The sequence below is a fragment of the Dioscorea cayenensis genome, chromosome 12, assembly GCF_009730915.1.
Source record: "Dioscorea cayenensis subsp. rotundata cultivar TDr96_F1 chromosome 12, TDr96_F1_v2_PseudoChromosome.rev07_lg8_w22 25.fasta, whole genome shotgun sequence".
NCBI lineage: Eukaryota > Viridiplantae > Streptophyta > Magnoliopsida > Dioscoreales > Dioscoreaceae > Dioscorea > Dioscorea cayenensis.
The window spans coordinates 12003225-12023223 of NC_052482.1; the positions used below are offsets into that span (position 1 = coordinate 12003225).

The following is a 19999-nucleotide window of genomic DNA, read 5'->3' on the forward strand; positions in this document are numbered from 1 at the left end:
TTATAGCAATCCACACAGTTCAATAGTTTGGCCGATGAGGATCCAAACAGTCATATGGAGAGTCTTCTTGAGGTGTGTGATATGCTGAAGATAAATGCGGTGATGGATGATGCCATCAAGTTGTGAGCCTTCCCATTTTCCCTAAAGGGGAGAGCGAAGCACTGGCTACACTCTTTACCAAGAGCATCAATTACCACATGGTAGAAGCTTTTTTTGCCCATTATTTCCCTCCCAGAAAATCTGCGAAGCTTAGGAATGAGATCTTATCCTTTACTCAGTTGGAATTGGAGTCTCTATTTGAGATATGGGAAAGGTTCAAGGAGCTCCTGAGAAAGTGCCCGCAACATGGATTTCTAGAGTGGATGATTGTTCAGACCTTTTACAATGGTTTGAACCCGAGTACATGGCAACTCTTGGATGCCGCAGTAGGAGGTACCTTAGGTTGCAAGACCCTTGATGAGCCCCATCAGTTAATTGAAGAAATGGGGTTAAAAAGCTACCAATGGAATGCTAGGGAGAAGAAAAATGTTGCTTGTCTCCATGAGATAGATGCAGTAACTTCATTGGCGGCTCAAGTGGAAAATTTGATTAATAAGTTAGATCTTCTAACTTCAAATAGAGTAGCGGCCGCGACGAATTGCAACTGGTGTGGTGGAGAACATACTCCCTCTGATTGTCCGATCTCTATTGGTGATGCATCTTCGGTTGAGAACATCGATTTTGTAGGTAATGGTATGAGACCTCAAGGAAACCCATATAGCAATACCTACAATCCGGGTTGGAATAATCATCCAAATTTCTCATGGAGCAATCAGGGTCCACCAAAGGCCATAGGGCCACCTGGTTTCCAACCACAACAACAAGCCCCGCATGTGGAAAACAGAGTTTCAGGTTTGGAAACACGAATGAATGATTTGGGGAAGGCCTTGACTAGATTTGTGCAATCTGCAAATACAAGATTTGAATCAGTTGAGGCCACACTTTACAACCACATTGCCTCTTTACATAACCTTGAAAATTAGGTGGGGCTTATTGCGAAGTCTCTCTCTGAATGACCACATGGAAGTTTGCCGAGCAATACAGAGACCAACCGTAGAGAGCAGGTGAAGGCGATCTGATAAGTGCTTGTGTGATATGAAAGTGAAGCGTTCTTTCTTTGTGTTGAGCATTACTTTTCTTGGGTTTTACACTAATATGTGTGTTTTTATGTTACTTTTATGCAGGTTGGGTTGTGAAACCAATTATGAAGGAAAGAAGCCAACGTGGAACACAATGCACTGATTTTGGAGGAAATCTTGCTAAAGTTCAAATGCGAAGATATGATTCGGGTGCGAGATGCTAGAGTGTGTGCCAACATCCCCGTATCAGAGTTAGCCCAACCATTTTGAGGGGCACAAGGGCAGTCACACTCAAGCATTCTGACTTATGCACATAGAACAAGATCTCTATCAACTTATTCGTCATTGATGAAGCAAAGTGATCCATGGCATAAACGTGTGCCGGTTTATGTTACCTAGACGAAAAGTAGATTCGGGAGTATTTTTGGTAGAGTACCAAAGCAGATACTGTAGCAAATCACTGTAGCAGTGACACGAGCATTACCTCGATGAAAAGTAGATTCGGGAGTATTCTTGTTGGTAACCTTGTGAGTTAGTGACACACCACGAGCGTTAGACAAAGCTAGGTTGGAGAGGGTTGAGAGGGTGAGTCGAGAGGTACAGAAACGTCCCCTTTCCCCTCCGAAGTGATAGATTCTACCTCCATTCCTCGAGTTCTTTGCGGCCATAATAAAGTGAATAGTCTAAGAGATGACCCTCCGCTGGGGCTTAGTTGCGCGTGCAACGGAGTGAAGCTTTGAGATGAGCTTAGTATCTAAGCCTTAATCATGGTTAGGGACATTCCACCTGGACCAAAGGGTTAGGTCTATAATTAGGAAGAGATTTATCACTTGGAATCCCTAGAGCTCATTGCAACTCTATTCGAGTGTGAGGTTGAGAGGTTATCTAATCTTTCCTCCGGGACATGTATAGAGTTAGGCATAGTTGACCTTAGATTTGGGACTATGTATTTAAGGATTTCCACGACTCACCATTGCATTGATTAGGAAGCATAATAGAGGGTTCTTGCGCTTGAAACGATTGTCCTAGGCAGAGCATTATCCGAGTACCCCATCTTTATCGATTGCCTTACCTTCTCTTTTACTCGTGCTCTGTTACTTGTTGTTTTTACTTTTGAGAATTGAATCATTGTCGCACTTATCACTACTGATCTTTCATATAACTAAGAAGCGGATTAAGTGTTTTTATTCCCTACTCCCTGTGGACTCGATACCCGCTCATCCGGGATTATTACTTCGATAAACCCTTGCACTTGCAGGATATACGCAAAGGGACCTTGTCAAATTTTTGGTGCCGTTGCTGGGGATTAGGCGTTTAGAGATACTTTGCACTTTGTTTTCTTAGCTATTTACCATTCATTCTATTTCACACTTTCTTATTCTTCCATCATTCTCATTTTTTTTTCTTTTGTCATATCTTACTTTTTCTTAAAAGAAGCTTAAATGATGATTGGTTCACTCATTGCTCTATATGTTCAGGTCAAAGCTTTCAGTAAAAAAATTGATAGAATTGGGACTTTATGCCAACAAAGCATTCCATGTTACAACGCATATCATCAAATTGAAGTGGGCTACCCAAACTTATTATGGAATAATGGTGGACAACATTGGGAGGCACCTCAAGAGGAATGTCACAATGGTGAGATACTCGGAGAGGATGCACTTCAGTTACAAAGAGTATTAGCTATCTTTATTGAAGCATCCGATGTCTGCATCCAAAATATGGAGACCACACAAAGATGTCATGAAGCCTCCTATAAAAACCTTGAGCATCAATTAGGAGGGATACTTGACACACTCTCCAAGGAACAACAAGTATTTGAGCAAGCAAGTTAAGTTCCTTATAGAGAAGATGTGGTAGTGAATGACAATGAAGAAGTAGGGCGGAATGAGTATGATGTTGTCGAGATTGAGAGGATACATGAAGAACCGTTCATTCAATGTGATGATTGTTTGAGTGGACAGTATGTTTGTGAACAAAAAATGATGCAAGGAGAGTTGGCGAAGAGAGATTGCTTCCAAGTAGAAATTGAAGAAGAAGCAACCCCTAAGGTAATGGAACACGCATCTATCTTAGGGATTGATCAATTCATAAATTGCAAGAAAGAGATTTTGGGTTTGGAAGAAGACGTGGGTAGGAGATTGAAGCTGACAAGATCCCCTTGTGTATATCCCGCAAGTGCACGAGTTTGTCGAAGTAATAATCTCGGATGAGCGGGTATCGAATCCTTTGGGAGTAGGGATTAAAAACACTTAATCCACTTCTTAGCTATGTGAAAGATCAATAGTGATAAGTATGACAGTAATTCAATTCTCAAGAGTAAAAATAACAAGTAAGAGAGAACGAGTAAAGAATGAGTTAAGGAAATCGATAAAGATGGGGTACTCGGGTAATGCTCCACCTAGGATAATTGTTTTAAGTGCAAGACCCCTCTATTATGCTTCCTAATCAATGCAATGGTGAGTCGTGGAAATCCTTAAGTACATAGTCCCAAATCTAAGGTCAACTATGCCTAACTCTGCACATGTCCCGGAAGAAAGATTAGATAACCTCTCAACCTCACACTCGCGTAGAGTTACAATGAGCTCTAGAGATTCCAAGTGATAAATCTCTTCCTAATTATAGACCTAACCATTTGGTCCAGGTGGAAGGTCCCTAACCATGATTAAGCCCTAGATACTAAGATCACCTGAACACTTCACTCTGTTGTATGCGTAACTAAGCCCCAGTGGAGGGTCATCCCTTAGACCATTCACTCTATTATGGCCGCAAAGAACTCGAGGAATGGAGTTAGAATCTATCATGTCTGAGGGGAAAGGGGACGCTCCTGTACCTCTGGACTCACCCTCTCAACCCTATCCAACCTAGATTTGTCTAACGCTCGGTGTGTCACTCACTCACAAGGTTACAAATAATAACTCTCAACCCTAGTGTCACTCTAGGGGAAATGTTCATACAATAAAGCATACAAGGTTGGAACTCACAATAAATATCAATTAATTGAAAGCATAATAAAGAAATTCAATGAAACAAATACATCCTTGGGTTCACAAATACCCAAGTACCCACTAGGGGTTTAGCTCTCCATGGAGCTAAGTACAATCAAAAAAATAGAATGTAGAACAATGAATCCATAAAGAAACCCCCTCGATAGTCGTGTCGATGGTCTTGTGGAAAGTCCTTTACTCGTCTTCCAAAGATTCCCTCGTTCGGTATAGGATATGCCTCGATGGAAGTTCCCCTACCAATCTTCTTCCTCAAGAATCACAATGTCAGAGCCATAAAACCTCTCCAAAACCCTAGGCGATACCCCTTGAAACCCTAGGCGATACCCCTTGAAACCCTAGCCGATACCCCTTGAAACCCTAGCCGAAACCCCCTCTCAAGTTAGGGAAAAGATGGAGAAAAGAATAATGAAATTGGTGCTGAAACGGCTTTAAATAGGGCTGGAATAGGGCGACCACACGGGCCTGGATAATTTTAAACGCCCATGTGGAATTTCCACACCGGCGTGTATAATTTCCACACGTCCGTGTGGATTCTCTGAATTCCTGTTTTCTCAGCCGGCTGTGAACAGTGCTGCTACAGTATTTTGGTATAATGTTTTGCTATAGTATCCAGCCTGATTTCATCCACCCGACCTATTTCTTCGCGTTCGGACTTTAGCAAGATTTAATCCAAAATCGGTGCATTATGATCCACATTGGCTTCTTTCCTTCATAATTGGTTTCACAAACCTACTTGCATAAAAGTAACATAAAAACACACATATTAATGTAAAAACCCGATAAAAGTAATGCTTAATGATAAGTTCTTGTGCAATATGAATGTGAAGCGTTCATTCCTTATGTTGAGCATTACTTTTCTTCAGTTTTTACACTAATATGTGTTTTTTTATATTACTTTTATCTAGGTAAGGTTGTGAGGTCGAGTATGAAGGAAATAGGCCAATGTGGATCATAATGCACCTATTTTGGAGGAAATCTTGCTATGGTTCAAACGCGAAGACATAGGTCAGGTGTGAGATGCTAGAGTGTGTGCCAACCTCCTCGTATTCGAGTGGGCACATCCATTTGGACGGGCACAAAGGTAGTCACATTCGAGCATTCCGACTTATGCACATAGAACAAGAGCTCCACCAATGTGTACACCATTGAAGAAACAAGTGATCCACGACGTAAACGTGTGCCCGTTTGCGTTACACCGATGAAAGTATGGAATTGGGAAGCTATTCAGATCGAATACTGTAGGAGAGAACTGTAGCAACACTGTTCATAGCCGGCTTGTGGAAATTATCCACGCCCGTGTGGAAATTCTGCACGGGCGCGTGGAGTATCCACGGCCGTGTTGTCACCCGATTCCAGCCCTATTTAAAGCCGATTCAGCCCCGATTTTAGTATTCTTTTCTCCATCTTTTCCCCAACTTGTGAGAGGGCTTCGGCTAGGATTTTGAGGGGTATTAGCTAGGTTTTTGAAGAGGTTCTATGGCTCCGACATCGCGCGTCGTTTGGAAGAAGGTTATTGGGAGAGCTTTCATCGGCACCGATCCGGCGAGGTGTATCCTAGGCCGGACAAAGGATCCCTTGCGATGAGTAGAGGACTCTCCACAATACCATCGACACGACCATCGAGGGGGCTTTTCTATGGATTCATTGCTTTTACATTCTATTTCTTTGATTGTACTTAGCTCCATGGAGAGCTAAATCCCTAGTGGGTACTTAGGTACTTGTGAACCCTAGGATGTATTCATTTAATTGAATCTCTTTATTATGCTTTCAATTAATTGATGTTTATTGTGAGTTCCAACCTTGAATGCATGATTGTATGAACATTTACCCTAGAGTGACACTAGGGTTGAGAGTTCTTGTTGGTAACCTTGTGAGTGAGTGAGACACCATGAGCGTTAGACAAAGCTAGGTTGGAGAGGGTTGAGAGGGTGAGTTGAGAGGTACCGGAGCGTCCCCTTTCCCCTCCGATGTGATAGATTCTACCTCCGTTCCTCGAGTTCTTTGCGGCCATAATAGAGTGAATGGTCTAAGGGATGACCCTCCACTAGGGCTTAGTTGCGCGTGCAACAGAGTGAAGCGTTGAGGTGATCTTAGTATCTAGGGCTTAATTGTGGCTAGGGACCTTCCACCTGGACCAATGGGTTAGGTTTATAATTACGAAGAGATTTATCACTTGGAATCCCTAGAGCTCATTGCAACCCTATGCGATTGTGAGGTGTTGAGATTGTTTGATTTCTCCTCCGGGACATGTGTAGAGTTAGGCATAGTTGACCTTAGATTTGGGACTATGTAATTAAGGATTTCCACGACTCACTATTGCATTGTTTAGAAAGCATAATTGAGGGTTCTTGCACTTGAAATGATTATCCTAGGCGGAGCATTATCCGGGTACCCCATCTTTATCGATTGCCTTACCTCCTTCTTTACTTTTGCTCTCTTACTTGTTGCTTTTATTGTTGAGAATTGAATCATTTTTCACCCTTATCACTATTGATCTTCCACATAGCTATGAATCAAATTAAGTGTTTTTACTCCCTACTCCCTGTGGATTCGACCCAAATCACCCGGGATTATTACTTCGACAAACCCGTGCACTTGCGGGAAATACGCAAGGGGACCTTGTCATGTTTTTGGCACCGTTGCCGGGGAGTAGGCATTTAGAGATACTTTGCACTTTGTTTCTTAGCTATTTCACCTTACATTCTATTTCATATCTTCTTATTCTATCATTGCTCTCACTTTTCCTTATTTCTTTTTGTTGCAGAAAATGATTAACATGTTTGAGTCATTTGACACTATCTTGAGAATGGTTGAACACGTAGAGCAGAAAGTTCAAATAGTTTTATGGCATGACATATCGTGTTATTCTCATCATGAACAATGTACAACTCAACAGCCATTAGAAGAATTGGTTAAAGAGTGCATCACCAGGATTCAAGGGCAAAGCTGTGAATTAGATAATGTGATAAAGCAGTTTGAGGAATCCACTTCAGTTTCAATGAGTGACCAGTTAGAGGAAAGTGTAGAAAGAATCCTTGCTTGGTTTGATTCTTCCTATCAAGACCAAAGGCAAGAACTCTTTTCAGTTGGAGTTGCTATTTCAAAAATGGAACTATGTGGAATGGACACGTTGATATCCGTTACAGATTGTAAAGAAATAGATTTCCAGGTGGAAAAGGAAGAGAGTAACTGTGAACCTGAGGCAAATGATTTCGAGGAGATTGATAAATTGAAGGAGGGTAGCTTGCGCCCATCAATTGTCGAACCACAAGAACTTGAGCTTAAAACTCTTCCAGCACATTTGGAATATGCGTTCCTAATGGAGGACTCTAAACTCCCTATAATCGTGGCTTTGAACTTATCTGCAGAGCAGAAGGATAAGCTTGTTAGTATGTTGAGAAAGCACAAATCAGCTATCGCATGGAAGATCTCCGACATTAAGGGTATAAACCCATCATTTTGCACTCATAAGATCCTAATAGAGGATGACTATAAATCTGTGATCTAACCTCAGTGAAGATTGAACCCGAATATGAAGGAGGTTGTTAAGGCAGAGGTAATAAAACTGTTGGATGCAGGAATCATCTACCCCATATTCGACAGCAAGTGGGTGAGTCCGACCCAAGTTTTCCCGAAAAAAGGAGGAATGACAGTAGTGAGGAATGAAAAGAATGAGTTAATCCCCATGAGGACAGTTACTGGTTGGCGAGTCTGCATTGATTATAGAAGACTAAATGACGTCACTCGGAAGGATCACTTTCCTCTGCCATTCATTGACAAAATGTTGGAGCGACTAGCGGGATATCATTTCTACTGTTTCCTTGATGGCATGTCGGGATACTTTCAAATTCCAATAGCCCCAGAAGATCAAGAGAAAACTACATTTACTTGCCCTTATGGTAACTTTGCTTATAGAAGAATGCCTTTCGGGTTGTGTAACGCCCTGCAACATTTCAGCGCTGCATGACGGCCATTTTTGACGACTTTCTCGAAGATATTATGGAAGTTTTCATGGATGATTTTTCAGTGATCGGGGACTCTTTCGATGCTTGCTTAAACAATTTGGAAAGAGTATTAGTGAGATGTGAAGAGACGAATCTCATCATTAACTAGGAGAAGTGTCACTTTATGGTGCAAGAAGGCATTGTCCTTGGACATAAGATTTCCCAGGCAGGTATGGAGGTGGATAAGGTGAAGATTGAGATAATTGACAAGCTTCCTCCACCTACGATTGTAAAAGGACTTTTTGAAAGTTTCGCAATCGTTGACCAAACTTCTGGAGAAGTGTCACGCCCCGAACCTAACCGGGCACGTGGCAACCGCCACGACGACAAGAAGTGGGTCCCACAATGGCCCCACTTTCAGGTCGCCGTAAGGCTCAATATAAACCTGTTATCACAATTATATAACTAGAAGACAACATAATAAAATATCACAAATAGGGTTCCCCAGTACTAGGAACCCTAAACACAAGTAACAACAATAACAGCACAAACCAGGGTTTTAAGATACAACCCGAAATATAAATACAAGAACCACATATAAGGTCAAGTCTAGTGGATCCATAAAGGGTCATGCATACTATAACAAACCTAAACAAGAAGTACAGATAGACCACTCTACTGCTGCACAGCACAACTCTGTCCAACGTCGCAGTCTGAAAAGATAAAAAGGGGAGTGGTGAGTAACAGAGGTTACCCAGTGAGTGGTGTCAGCATAGATGTAACAGAGTGATAAAATATTTCAAATGGTAATTCGAAGAAAAAAATAATAGCATATAAAAAAAAAATCAGTTCCAAGTATTCAACATATTAACAAATAACACAGGATTCATCAATAGGAAAAGCAAATAACATTTTAAAACATAATGAACATAGCTGCAAAAATACAGGCTGGCCTAAAACAATTCCCACACTAATCGTGGCCGCGACTAGCTGTGGAACCACCAAGGAGTTTTTAAAACTTTTTAAAATTTAAAAGAGTTGCCTTTCCTTGGTGTTGGCCACTGAGATCCCCGTGTGGTGACCCCGGGTTTCTCACATAACAGAACCCCCTGTCAATGGCTCCGCGCACCTCTTGACCAGGGTAAACCAGGGTTAACCACGCCGCCTCCCATCAGGCCGGACCGTGGAACCCCACACTGCAGTGTCGGACTAAAGTCCGCCGTCACCATTAAAACTGAATGCCACATATAATTCTTTCCAATTTCCAATTCAAAGAATCCATCGCACAATGTTTAAACCAGAAAATATACATTAAACCATGTTCCATTTGCATACAAATGCGGAAATATACATCAAGCCATATCTCATTTGCATATAAATACAGAAATGTACTTTAAACCATATCTCATTTGCATATAAACACGGAAATGCAAGTAAACATGTTTCTTTCAAAAATAAATAGGTATAAGCATTCTAGGTTTAACCATTTCAAGTAAATTCGTACTCAAAAATATATATCGTGGAAACCAATTTATCATCAAATTTATGTGATAAAAACACATGAACAAATACTTTAGTACTCTTATTAAATCTATGCAATTAGAAATTTAACCACTCACGAACCCGTCTGCCTCGTCCCCGAGACGCCCTCATCGATTGGCGAGCTCCTTCCCTTAGAGGATGCTTCGCCACCTAGATACAAGCTAGGGAATTCAAATTCTAACGAACATAAGAATGATGACTAAAGAAAATGCATGAAAAATACAATTTTACATGTCTAATACGGAACCTTAGGGTTTTAGGGCAAAACATCGTCATTTTGGATCCAAACGACATCATAATGGAGTAAAAACTAGTTCCAATGAGTTCAGTGGTAAGAAGAGCTTCAATGTGGACCAAAGAAATACCAGTAAAAAGGCTCAAAATTTTTTTGGTGCTACAAGTAATTTTCGAAAATTGCTACAAAGAACTCGAACCTTATACTATGGTTTTCTCCCAATTTACGACCCTCTAAATCGAAAAATTTTCTTCTACAACATCCTCATACATGCATTATAAATCATTGGCTTCAATTTAAGCCTATGGATCATCATATTCATGGAGAAATCGAAAATTTTTTTATATTTCTAAAAAAACAAGGAAATACGGGTAAAAATACAAAACAAAAAACATTGGATATAAGGCTTACTGGATTCGGGAGTGAGAGAGGAATAAATTTGGTATTGAAGGTCGCCGGAAATTCTCACGGAAAGATTTTTTTGTTTCTAAATTTATGCTCGACGTAACAAGAAGAACAAGAAGCAAGGAAGCAAGAAGGAAAGGCTTAGAAGAAAGAAAGAAAAAGAATGGGCTAGAAACAAGTTTGCCACGTGCTTCAGCCTCTCTAAATTCTCAGATTTTTGAAGACCGAAATTACCAAAATGCCCTCTAATACAAAAATAAAGAGGAATGAGTCCAAAAAGACTGTTTTGCCCCTGGTTTTTGGCTGGTTTTCACACACAACTCATCGTGTGACTCATGCAAATATGCCACTAATGCAAAATGACCATTTTATCCCTAATGCAAGCATAAAAATCTAAATAGGCCCGAGGTCTAAATCGTGATGTGGTACAACACTCTACCCTCCTTAAAAAAATTTTTGTCCTCAAAAATTTCACCACCCAACTCACTCGAATAAATGAGGATATTTCTTTCTCATGAACCGCTCAGTTCCCAAGTCAACTCCCTCAATCTGATCACTTCTCAAAGAACTTTTACAACCTGCACCACCTTTCCCTCAAGCACTTTTTTTCTAGCCGATCAAGGATACGAACAGGTCTCACTTCAAAAAGTCAAATCTTCTCGGAGTTCAACCGAGGTGTTTCAAGTGCATGCGACTGGATCCGTACATACTTCTTCAACAATGAAACATGAAAAAAACATTATGGATCTTCTTTAACTCGTGGCAATCAGAATCTATAAGCCATCGCCCAATTCTTTTCAAGTATCAAGAATGACCCAATATAGCGAGGATTTAACTTTTCCCTCGCTACGGAACCGAATTACTCCCTTCCAAGGTGATATCTTCAGAAAAACTCTGTCACCAATTTGGAATTCTAAATCTCTTCTCCTGTTGTTAGCATAGCTCTTTTGCTTGGCCTTGGGCCACTTTTTAGCTCTGCCTTGAATTACCTTCACTTTTTCCTCGTGGTTACCCTCAATTAGTTCTACATTTTGCAACTTTCTTTCACCAACTTCATCCCAACGGAGGGGTGTTCGACACTTACGCCCATACAAAGCTTCATAAGGAGCCATACCAATACTTGCATGGAAGCTATTATTGTAAGCTGAATTCCACTAGAGGTAAGTGCTTGTCCCAACTTCCTTGGAAATCGAGAACACAAGCCCTCAAAGATATCCTCAAGTGTCTGGATCGTACGCTCTGATTGGCCATCTGTCTGAGATGGTAAGCCGTACTGAATCTCAAAGTTGTCCCAAGAGCCTGATGAAACTTAGGCCAAAATTGAGATGTAAATCTCGGTCACGATCGCATCACAATTGAAAACAGTACTCCATGGAGTTTAACAATTTTCAGCTTTATAAATAGCTTCGCTTAACTTCTCCAAGGAATATTTGGTATGAATGGCTGAAAATGGGCTCGACTTTTGTCAAACGGTCCACAAGAACCCACACAGTCATACCCTCGAAGAGTACGCGTAACCCAAACCACGAAGTCCATAGTAATATGCTCCCACTTCCATTCTCGAATAGGTAAAGGTTGTAATAGTCCCTACTGGCTCGTTGATGTTCTCGCTTTTACTTGCTAACAAACTAAGCATCTTGCTACAAATTCTGCGATCTCACGCTCATTCCAGCACCACCAATAATTTTCCCCGATCAGTACGATACATCTTAGTGCTACCCGGGTGTATAGCATAAGTCGAGGAGTAAGCTTTCTTCTAGGATAGCACTTCCGAGTTCTCGCATCCCTGGAACACAAACTCTTCCCCGAAATTCCGTATCACCATCACTGCAAGCCCAAAATCGCTAGGTTCACCTTTTTCCAGCTCGATTTCCTTCATTAACTCTTCATCCGTTTCTCTCGAGATTTCGAATCTGCCTCAAAGAATGATGGTCTCACCACAAAATTTGCCAACAAAACTCCCTTTGGTCTCGATCTTAAGTCTCACATCCATGTCTCGAAGAGCTGCAAGTTGAGACCGATAAGATGTTGTAGTAGAAGCCAAAGAAGTGGAAGTTTTTCCCTACTTAGAGCATCTCGCTACCACATCGGGCCTTCCCCGGATGGTAGTCAATCACCAAATCATAATCCTTGATTAACTCTAGCCATCTTCACGCCTCAAGTTCAGCTCCTTTTGAGTAAACAAATACTTTAAACTCTTATGATCGATGTAAATTAAGCATTTCTCCATACGTGATAATGTCGCCAAATCTTCGTGGCAAAAACCATCAGCTAACTCCAAATCATGGGTAGGGTAATTCAATCTATGTTTCTTCAAAATGTCGCTAAGCATAAGCTATTACCTTCCCATCTTGCATTAATACACTGCCCAAGATCCCTGCGTGATGCATCAATAACACTACAAACTCTTTACCACCGGTAGGCAGAGTGAGCATCGTACCGAAATCAGCGTGTTCTTCAATTCTTGGAAGCTGCTCTCACACTTCTCATCCTCAAACAAACTTTTACCTCCTTTCGAGTCAACCGTGATAAAGGTGCAGCAATCTGAGAAAACCCTTCCACAAACGTCCCCGATAATAACCACCAAACCAAGGAAACTTCGAACTTCGACACATTCTCTCGTTGTTCCCTAATCAATGATTGCTTCAACTTTCTTTCTATCCACACCGATTCCCTTCTCCAGATACAACATGTCCTAAGAAGACCACTTCATGCAACCAAAACTCACACTTTGAGAATTTAGCATACAACTTCTCTCTCAAGGATCCGCAATACTATACGCAAAATGTTGCACATGCCTTCTTCATTTGGTCGAGTAGATCAAAATGTCATCGATAAAGACAATTACAAACTTGTCGAGATAAGGTCCAAGACTCGCTCATTAGATCCATAAAAGCAGCCGGAGCATTAATCAGACCGAAAGGCATGACCAAAAATTCATAATGCCCGTGATCGTAGCGAAATGTCGTCTTCGCACATCACTTTCCTTGATCTTCAATCGATGATAACCTGCATCGAGATCAATCTTTGAAAAACACTTTTGCTCCACTGAATCGATCAAAATAAATCATCGATTCTCGGGTAAAGGATATTTGTTCTTAATAGTCACCTTGTTCAAATCCGCTGTAGTCTATACACAATCAAGGAACCATCCTTCTTCTTCACAAAGAGAACTGGAGCACCCTGTAGGACACACTCGCGAGTAAACTCCTTATCCACCAAGTCCTCGTGAATCGTATTTTTAGCTCCTTAAGTTCCGCTGGTGCCATACGATACGGAGGAATGGAGATTGAGCAGTACCCGGTAGCAAGTCAATAGCAAACTCAAACTCTCGATCTGGAGGCAATCCAGGCAATTCCTCAAGAAATACATCCTTGAACTCCTGAACAATAGGAACATCCTTGAGGTTTTGGTCCAACAATTTTAGTATCTACTATGTGAGCCAAGTATACCCTCACATCCCTATGCACAAGTTTCCTTGTTTCCATAGAAGATATCACACACCCTCGAAAAGAACCTTCCTTTCACTCTTCAAACACAATATTCATCCCATGAGAGCTTTGCAAAGTCACTCCTTCTCAAGCATACCAATGGAAGCCTTATGCCTATTCAACCACCCATACCAAGTATGGCATCAAAATCTCGCATCTCCAATGGAATCGAGATCCGCCTCTCAAAAATCTACACTCTTCACTTTGATAGGACATCCCTGAAAAACAACCTCCCTGACAATCTCTTCAGCCAGAGGTGTTTGGATCAGAAGTTCACAGTCTAATGGGGAGGCTATTCTATCGGCATGACATGAAAAATGCAAAGCTAATCAAAAAGATCTCTCGAATTCTCGAGTCTATCAAAACATGTGCATCATGCTGAAAAATGGATACAGTACCTGTAATCACGTTGGGTCTGTCTTCAGCTTCCTCATTGATCATGGCAAAAACTCTGGTCTGAGAACGGGTCTGAGGTCGTGCTGTTCCACCTTGTGGACTATTACTAGCAGCAACTGATCTGGTAGGGGCAACAGGTGTAGAAGTAGTAGGCGGTACACCCTTAGACTCGACTGCTGCGTCCGCAGAGGAGGAGGCTGAACCTCGTGTCATGACGGCCTAACTCGGACATGCTCGACTTAAGGTGACCAGTCCCGCCCACACCGATAGCATCTGCGTGGCTCACGGCATGGACTCGGATGAAATCTATTGCAGCTCCGCACCTAGGAACATTTCGAGCTGATTTTCCTCCATAATCGCCACTCGCGATGTAGCACCCTTCCGACTCGCCACCTTGCCTCGATGGAGGTCTCGATCGAACTGGATCCTCGAAAAACTCAAGAAGTACCCTCACTCTTGCTGCGCTTGGACGGCCTTGAAAAATCTGAGTTTCTTCTCTTGGCTAGATTTTCACGAAGGCGTTTACCTTCAAGAACCAATTTCTCAGCCCTCAATGCCAACTGAACCACTTCCTTCAGTAACTTGGACAAAATTAGGCTCGACCGATTTTTACTGCCTTCCACCGTGCTTGCTTGCGAATCAAGGCATTGGGGGTGGTGGTGGTGGTACAGACACTGGCTCAGTATGGGGCTGTCCCCCAAACAGGCTCCAATAACCAAGAAAGTCACGATATTCCTGATATGTCGGCTGGCGACCCTGGGCATCCCAATATGCCTTAAAGCTCTGAAGAGCTTCAGGTGGTGGTGCTACTCCTGGGGTTACAGTCTGAGGTATAGGACCTGGAACTCCAGGAGCATACACAGAAGCTGCCACAGCAGGCTCATGTCCTGAATTGACCTCTTGCCTATGGGGAGAAGGAGGTTGAGCAGGAGTAGGTTCCCTAGAAGGAACACTAGCTCCTCGACGCGTACGTGGACGTTGTGCTGGCATTCTAGCTGAAATAAACAAAGAGAGACAAATTTTAAGCTTAACTCCTATATGCACTTATGCTCAATGCAAATCAGTAATTGGATCCACTAGTCTTTAAGGACAACAGTTTTATAATTTGAACTAAGATCAATGTAAACCTCTAGCTCTGATACCACTAAAATTGTCACGCCCCGAACCTAACCGGGCACGTGGCAACCGCCACGACGACAAGAAGTGGGTCCCACAATGGCCCCACTTTCAGGTCGCCGTAAGGCTCAATATAAACCTGTTATCACAATTATATAACTAGAAGACAACATAATAAAATATCACAAATAGGGTTCCCCAAAGATCTAGGAACCCTAAACACAAGTAACAAACTAATAATGAAAGACAAAACTGTGGTTTTAAGATACAACCCGAAATATAAATACAAGAACCACATATAAGGTCAAGTCTAGTGGATCCATAAAGGGTCATGCATACTATAACAAACCTAAACAAGAAGTGCAGATAGACCACTCTACTCGCAGACAAAGACTAACTCGTCCCAACGTCGCGATGCGAAAAAGATAAAAGGGGAGTGGTGAGTAACAGAGGTTACCCAAAGTGAGTGGTGTCGACATAGATGTAACAGAGTGATAAAATATTTCAAATGGTAATTCGAAGAAAAAAATAATAGCATATATATCAGTTCCAAGTATTCAACATATTAACAAATAACACAGGATTCATCAATAGGAAAAAGCAAATAACATTTTAAAAACATAATGAACATAGTCTGCAAAAAATACAGTGGCCTAAAACAATTCCCACACTAATCGTGGTCGCGACTAGTCGTGGAACCACCAAGGAGTTTTTAAAAACTTTTTAAAAATTTAAAAGAGTTGCCTTTCCTTGGTGTTGTGCCATCGAGATCCCGTGTGGTGACCCCGGGTTTCTCACATAATGAACCCCCATCAATGGCTCCGCGCACCTCTTGACCAGGGTAAACCAGGAGTTAACCACGCCGCCTCCCATCAGGCCGGACCGTGGAACCCCACACTGCAGTGTCGGACTAAAGTCCGCCCGTCACCATTAAAACCGAGATGCCACATATAATTCTTTCCAATTTCCAATTCAAAGAATCCATCGCACAATGTTTAAAACCGGAAAAATATACATTAAACCATGTTCCATTTGCATACAAATGCGGAAATATACATCAAGCCATATCTCATTTGCATATAAATACAGAAATGTACTTTTTAAAACCATATCTCATTTGCATATAAACACGGAAATGCAAGTAAACATGTTTCTTTCAAAAATAAATAGGTATAAGCATTCTAGGTTTAACCATTTCAAGTAAATTAGTACTCAAAAATATATATCGAGGAAACCAATTTATCATCAAATTTATGTGATAAAACACATGAACAAATACTTTAGTACTCTTATTAAATCTATGCAATTAGAAATTTAACCACTCACAGAACCCGTCGTCTCGTCCCCGAGACGCCCTTCATCGATTAGCGAGCTCCTTCCCTTAGAGGATGCTTCGCCACCTAGATACTAGCTGGGAATTCAAATTCTAACGAACATAAGAATGATGACCAAAGAAAAATGCATGAAAATACAATTTTACATGTCTAATCACGGAACCTTAGGGTTTTAGGGCAAAAACATCGTCATTTTGGATCCAAACGACATCATAATGGAGTAAAAACTAGTTCCAATGAGTTCGGGGTAAGAAGAGCTTCAATGTGGACCAAAGAAATACCGAGAAAAAGGCTCAAAATTTTTTTGGTGCTACAGTAATTTCAGAAATTGCTACGAGTAACCCTGAACCTTATACTATGGTTTTCTCCCAATTTACGACCCTAAATCGAAAAATTTTTCTTCTACAACATCCTCATACATGCATTATAAATCATTGGCTTCAATTTAAGCCTATGGATCATCATATTCATGGAGAAATCGAAATTTTTTTATATTTCTAAAAAAACAAGGAAATACGGGTAAAAATACAAAAACAAAAAAACATTGGATATAAGGCTTACCGGATTCGGGAGTGAGAGAGGAATAAATTTGGTATTGAAGGTCGCCGGAAATTCTCGTCGGGAAAGATTTTTTTGTTTCTAAATTTATGCTCGGTAGAACAAGAAGAACAAGAAGCAAGGAAGCAAGAAGGAAAGGCTTAGAAGAAAGAAAGAAAAAGAATGGGCTAGAAACAAGTTTGCCACGTGCTTCAGCCTCTCTAAATTCTCAGATTTTTGAAGACTGAAATTACCAAAATGCCCTCTAATACAAAATAAAGAGGAATGAGTCCAAAAGACTGTTTTGCCCCTGGTTTTTGGCTGGTTTTCACACACAACTACTGTGCAGTCATGCAAATATGCCACTAATGCAAAATGACCATTTTATCCCTAATGCAAGCATAAAAAAAAAAAATCTAAATAGGCCCGAGGTCTAAATCAGGACAGGGTACAACAAGAAGGATACCCCTTTTGACTTCGGAAATGACTGTCTGAATGCATTCAATGTGTTGAAAGAGAAGTTAGTGCAAGCACCAATCCTGACAACACCGAAGTGGGATGAGCCATTCAAAGTAATATGTGATGCTAGTGATTATGCAGTGGGAGCGGTTTTGGGTCTGAGGAGAAATAAGCAATTTCAACCGATCTATTATGCTAGCAAGACACTTACAAGTGCATAAGAGAATTACACCACTACTGAAAAGGAATTATTAGCAGTAGTGTATGCTTTTGATAAATTCAGACCATATCTCATCCTATCTAATGTCACCGTTTTCACAGATCATTCTGCACTCCGTTATCTCATGAACAAGGCAGATGAGAATCCGAGATTGATTAGGTGGATATTGTTGTTGCAAGAAATCGATATGGAAATCAAAAATAAAAAGGGGACAGAGAATGTGGTTGCCGATCATTTGTCGAGATTAGAAGATTGTGAGGGGCAAGAACCGGCAAGCAAGGAAATTAATGATTTCTTCCCTGAATAACATCTGTATGTGGTACAAGAATCAGAATCAAAAGATACCCCATGGTTTGCGGATTTTGCAAATTATCTGTCAGGAAGGGTATTGAAGCAGGGTTTAAGCTTTCAACATAAGAATAAATTTTTCAGTGACCTTAAGAATTTTTTCTGGGAAGATCCGTACCTGTTCCGTATTTGTGCATATCAGGTGGTGCAAAGGTGTGTTTCTAGGGAGGAAGGGTGGAACATCATTGCGCATTGTCACTCAGGCCTAGTGGGGGGGCACTATGCGTCAAGTCGAACTGCAGAGAAGGTTCTAGCTGCTGGGTTCTATTGGCCGACCTTATTCTAAGATGTTCATCAATTCGTTTTACGATGTGATAGTTGTCAAAGGGCTAGAAACTTATCCCGAAGGGATGAGATGCCTCAAAACCCTATGCAATTTTGCGAGGTGTTTGATGTATAGGAAATTGATTTCATGGAACCATTTCCAAAGTCCAATGGCAATCAATACATTTTGGTAGCAGTTGACTATGTTTCCAAGTGAGTGGAAGCCAAGGCTCTTCAAACTAATGATGCAAGAACTGTGGTGAAATTTCTTAAGAAGTTATTTGCTCGATTTGGAACTCCAAGAATTATCATTAGCGATCGGGGAACCCATTTTTGTAACACAATTGGCGAAAGTGTTAAAGTGTTATGGGGTTCATCATCATCTTGCGACTCCTTACCATCCGCAAACGAGTGGACAAGTGGAGGTTACAAACAGAGAGCTCAAGAGAATCTTAACTAAAACAGTGGAACAATGTTAACGAGATTGGTCTGAAAGGTTAGACGACACTCTTTGGGCTCATAGAACAGCATATAAAACACCAATAGGGACCACTCCCTATAATCTAGTGTACGGAAAATCTTGCCTTTTACCGGTGGAATTAGAGCACAAAGCGTATTGGGAAATTAAAGTGATGAACTTCGACTTGTACAAATCTGGAGAGCAACGAATATTATATCTCAACGAGCTAGATGAATGGAGGATGAAGCCATATGAGAATGCAAAGATATATATGGAAAGAATTCGGAAGTGGCATGACAAGCATATTAAAATTTTGAAGGACTTCAAAGCCAGCGATCAGGTGCTACTATTCAACTCCCGTCTACGTTTATTTCAGGGGAAACTTAAATCAAGATGGTCTGGTCCGTATACCATAACCGAAGTTTCACCTCATGGAGCCATTGAGATCAGTCATCTAGAGAAGGGCACATTCAAGGTGAATGGATATAGGCTGAAACCATACAATGGCGGAGAAATTTGCAGTGACAATAGAGAAGTATTTTTCCTCCATGAACCCTCATGAGGTAAAGCAAGGTACGTCAAGCTTAGTGACGTTAAACAAGCGTTTCTTGGGAGGCAACCAAAGTGTTTACTGTTTTCTTATCTCTTAGTTTAGTTTATTTGCATGAATAAATTGTTAAGTGTTGGTGTCTTAATGTTTGGATGCTTGTGCTGCGATTTTGTTGTGGGTTTTTAAAATTCATCGTGTGTTTTATGAGGAATTGGCGAAGTTTGGTCGTTTGGGTTCTATTTCATGTTTTTATCTGATAAATTTTGCATAATAGGGCAGGCTCTGAGTGTGTAAACATGTTCAGAGAATTTCTGCAGGGCTTGCAGATTTTTCTAAGTTATCCAGAGAAAACACACGGGTGTGTGGAATTTCCACACGCCCGTGGGTGTGTATTGCGAACTCATCCAGAGATGGCACAGCGGCGTTCGGCTGCCCCTGTGAGCGACCATGCGACAGTCACACGCCCGTGGGTAATTTCCGCACGGGCGTGTGAATTCCTGCAGAGTTGGGCAGATCATCCCGAGAGGACACAGGGGCGTGGACTCGCCCCTGTGAGAGACCTCGCGAACCAC

General features: G+C 41.3%; 1 non-coding gene across 1 annotated transcript; it reads right to left on the minus strand.

The window, feature by feature from the left end:
* Positions 1–245: 245 nt before the first annotated feature.
* LOC120274182 lies at positions 246–352 on the minus strand. Its single transcript, XR_005540718.1, has one exon. It is a non-coding gene; the product is annotated as a small nucleolar RNA R71 (small nucleolar RNA).
* Positions 353–19999: the final 19647 nt, after the last annotated feature.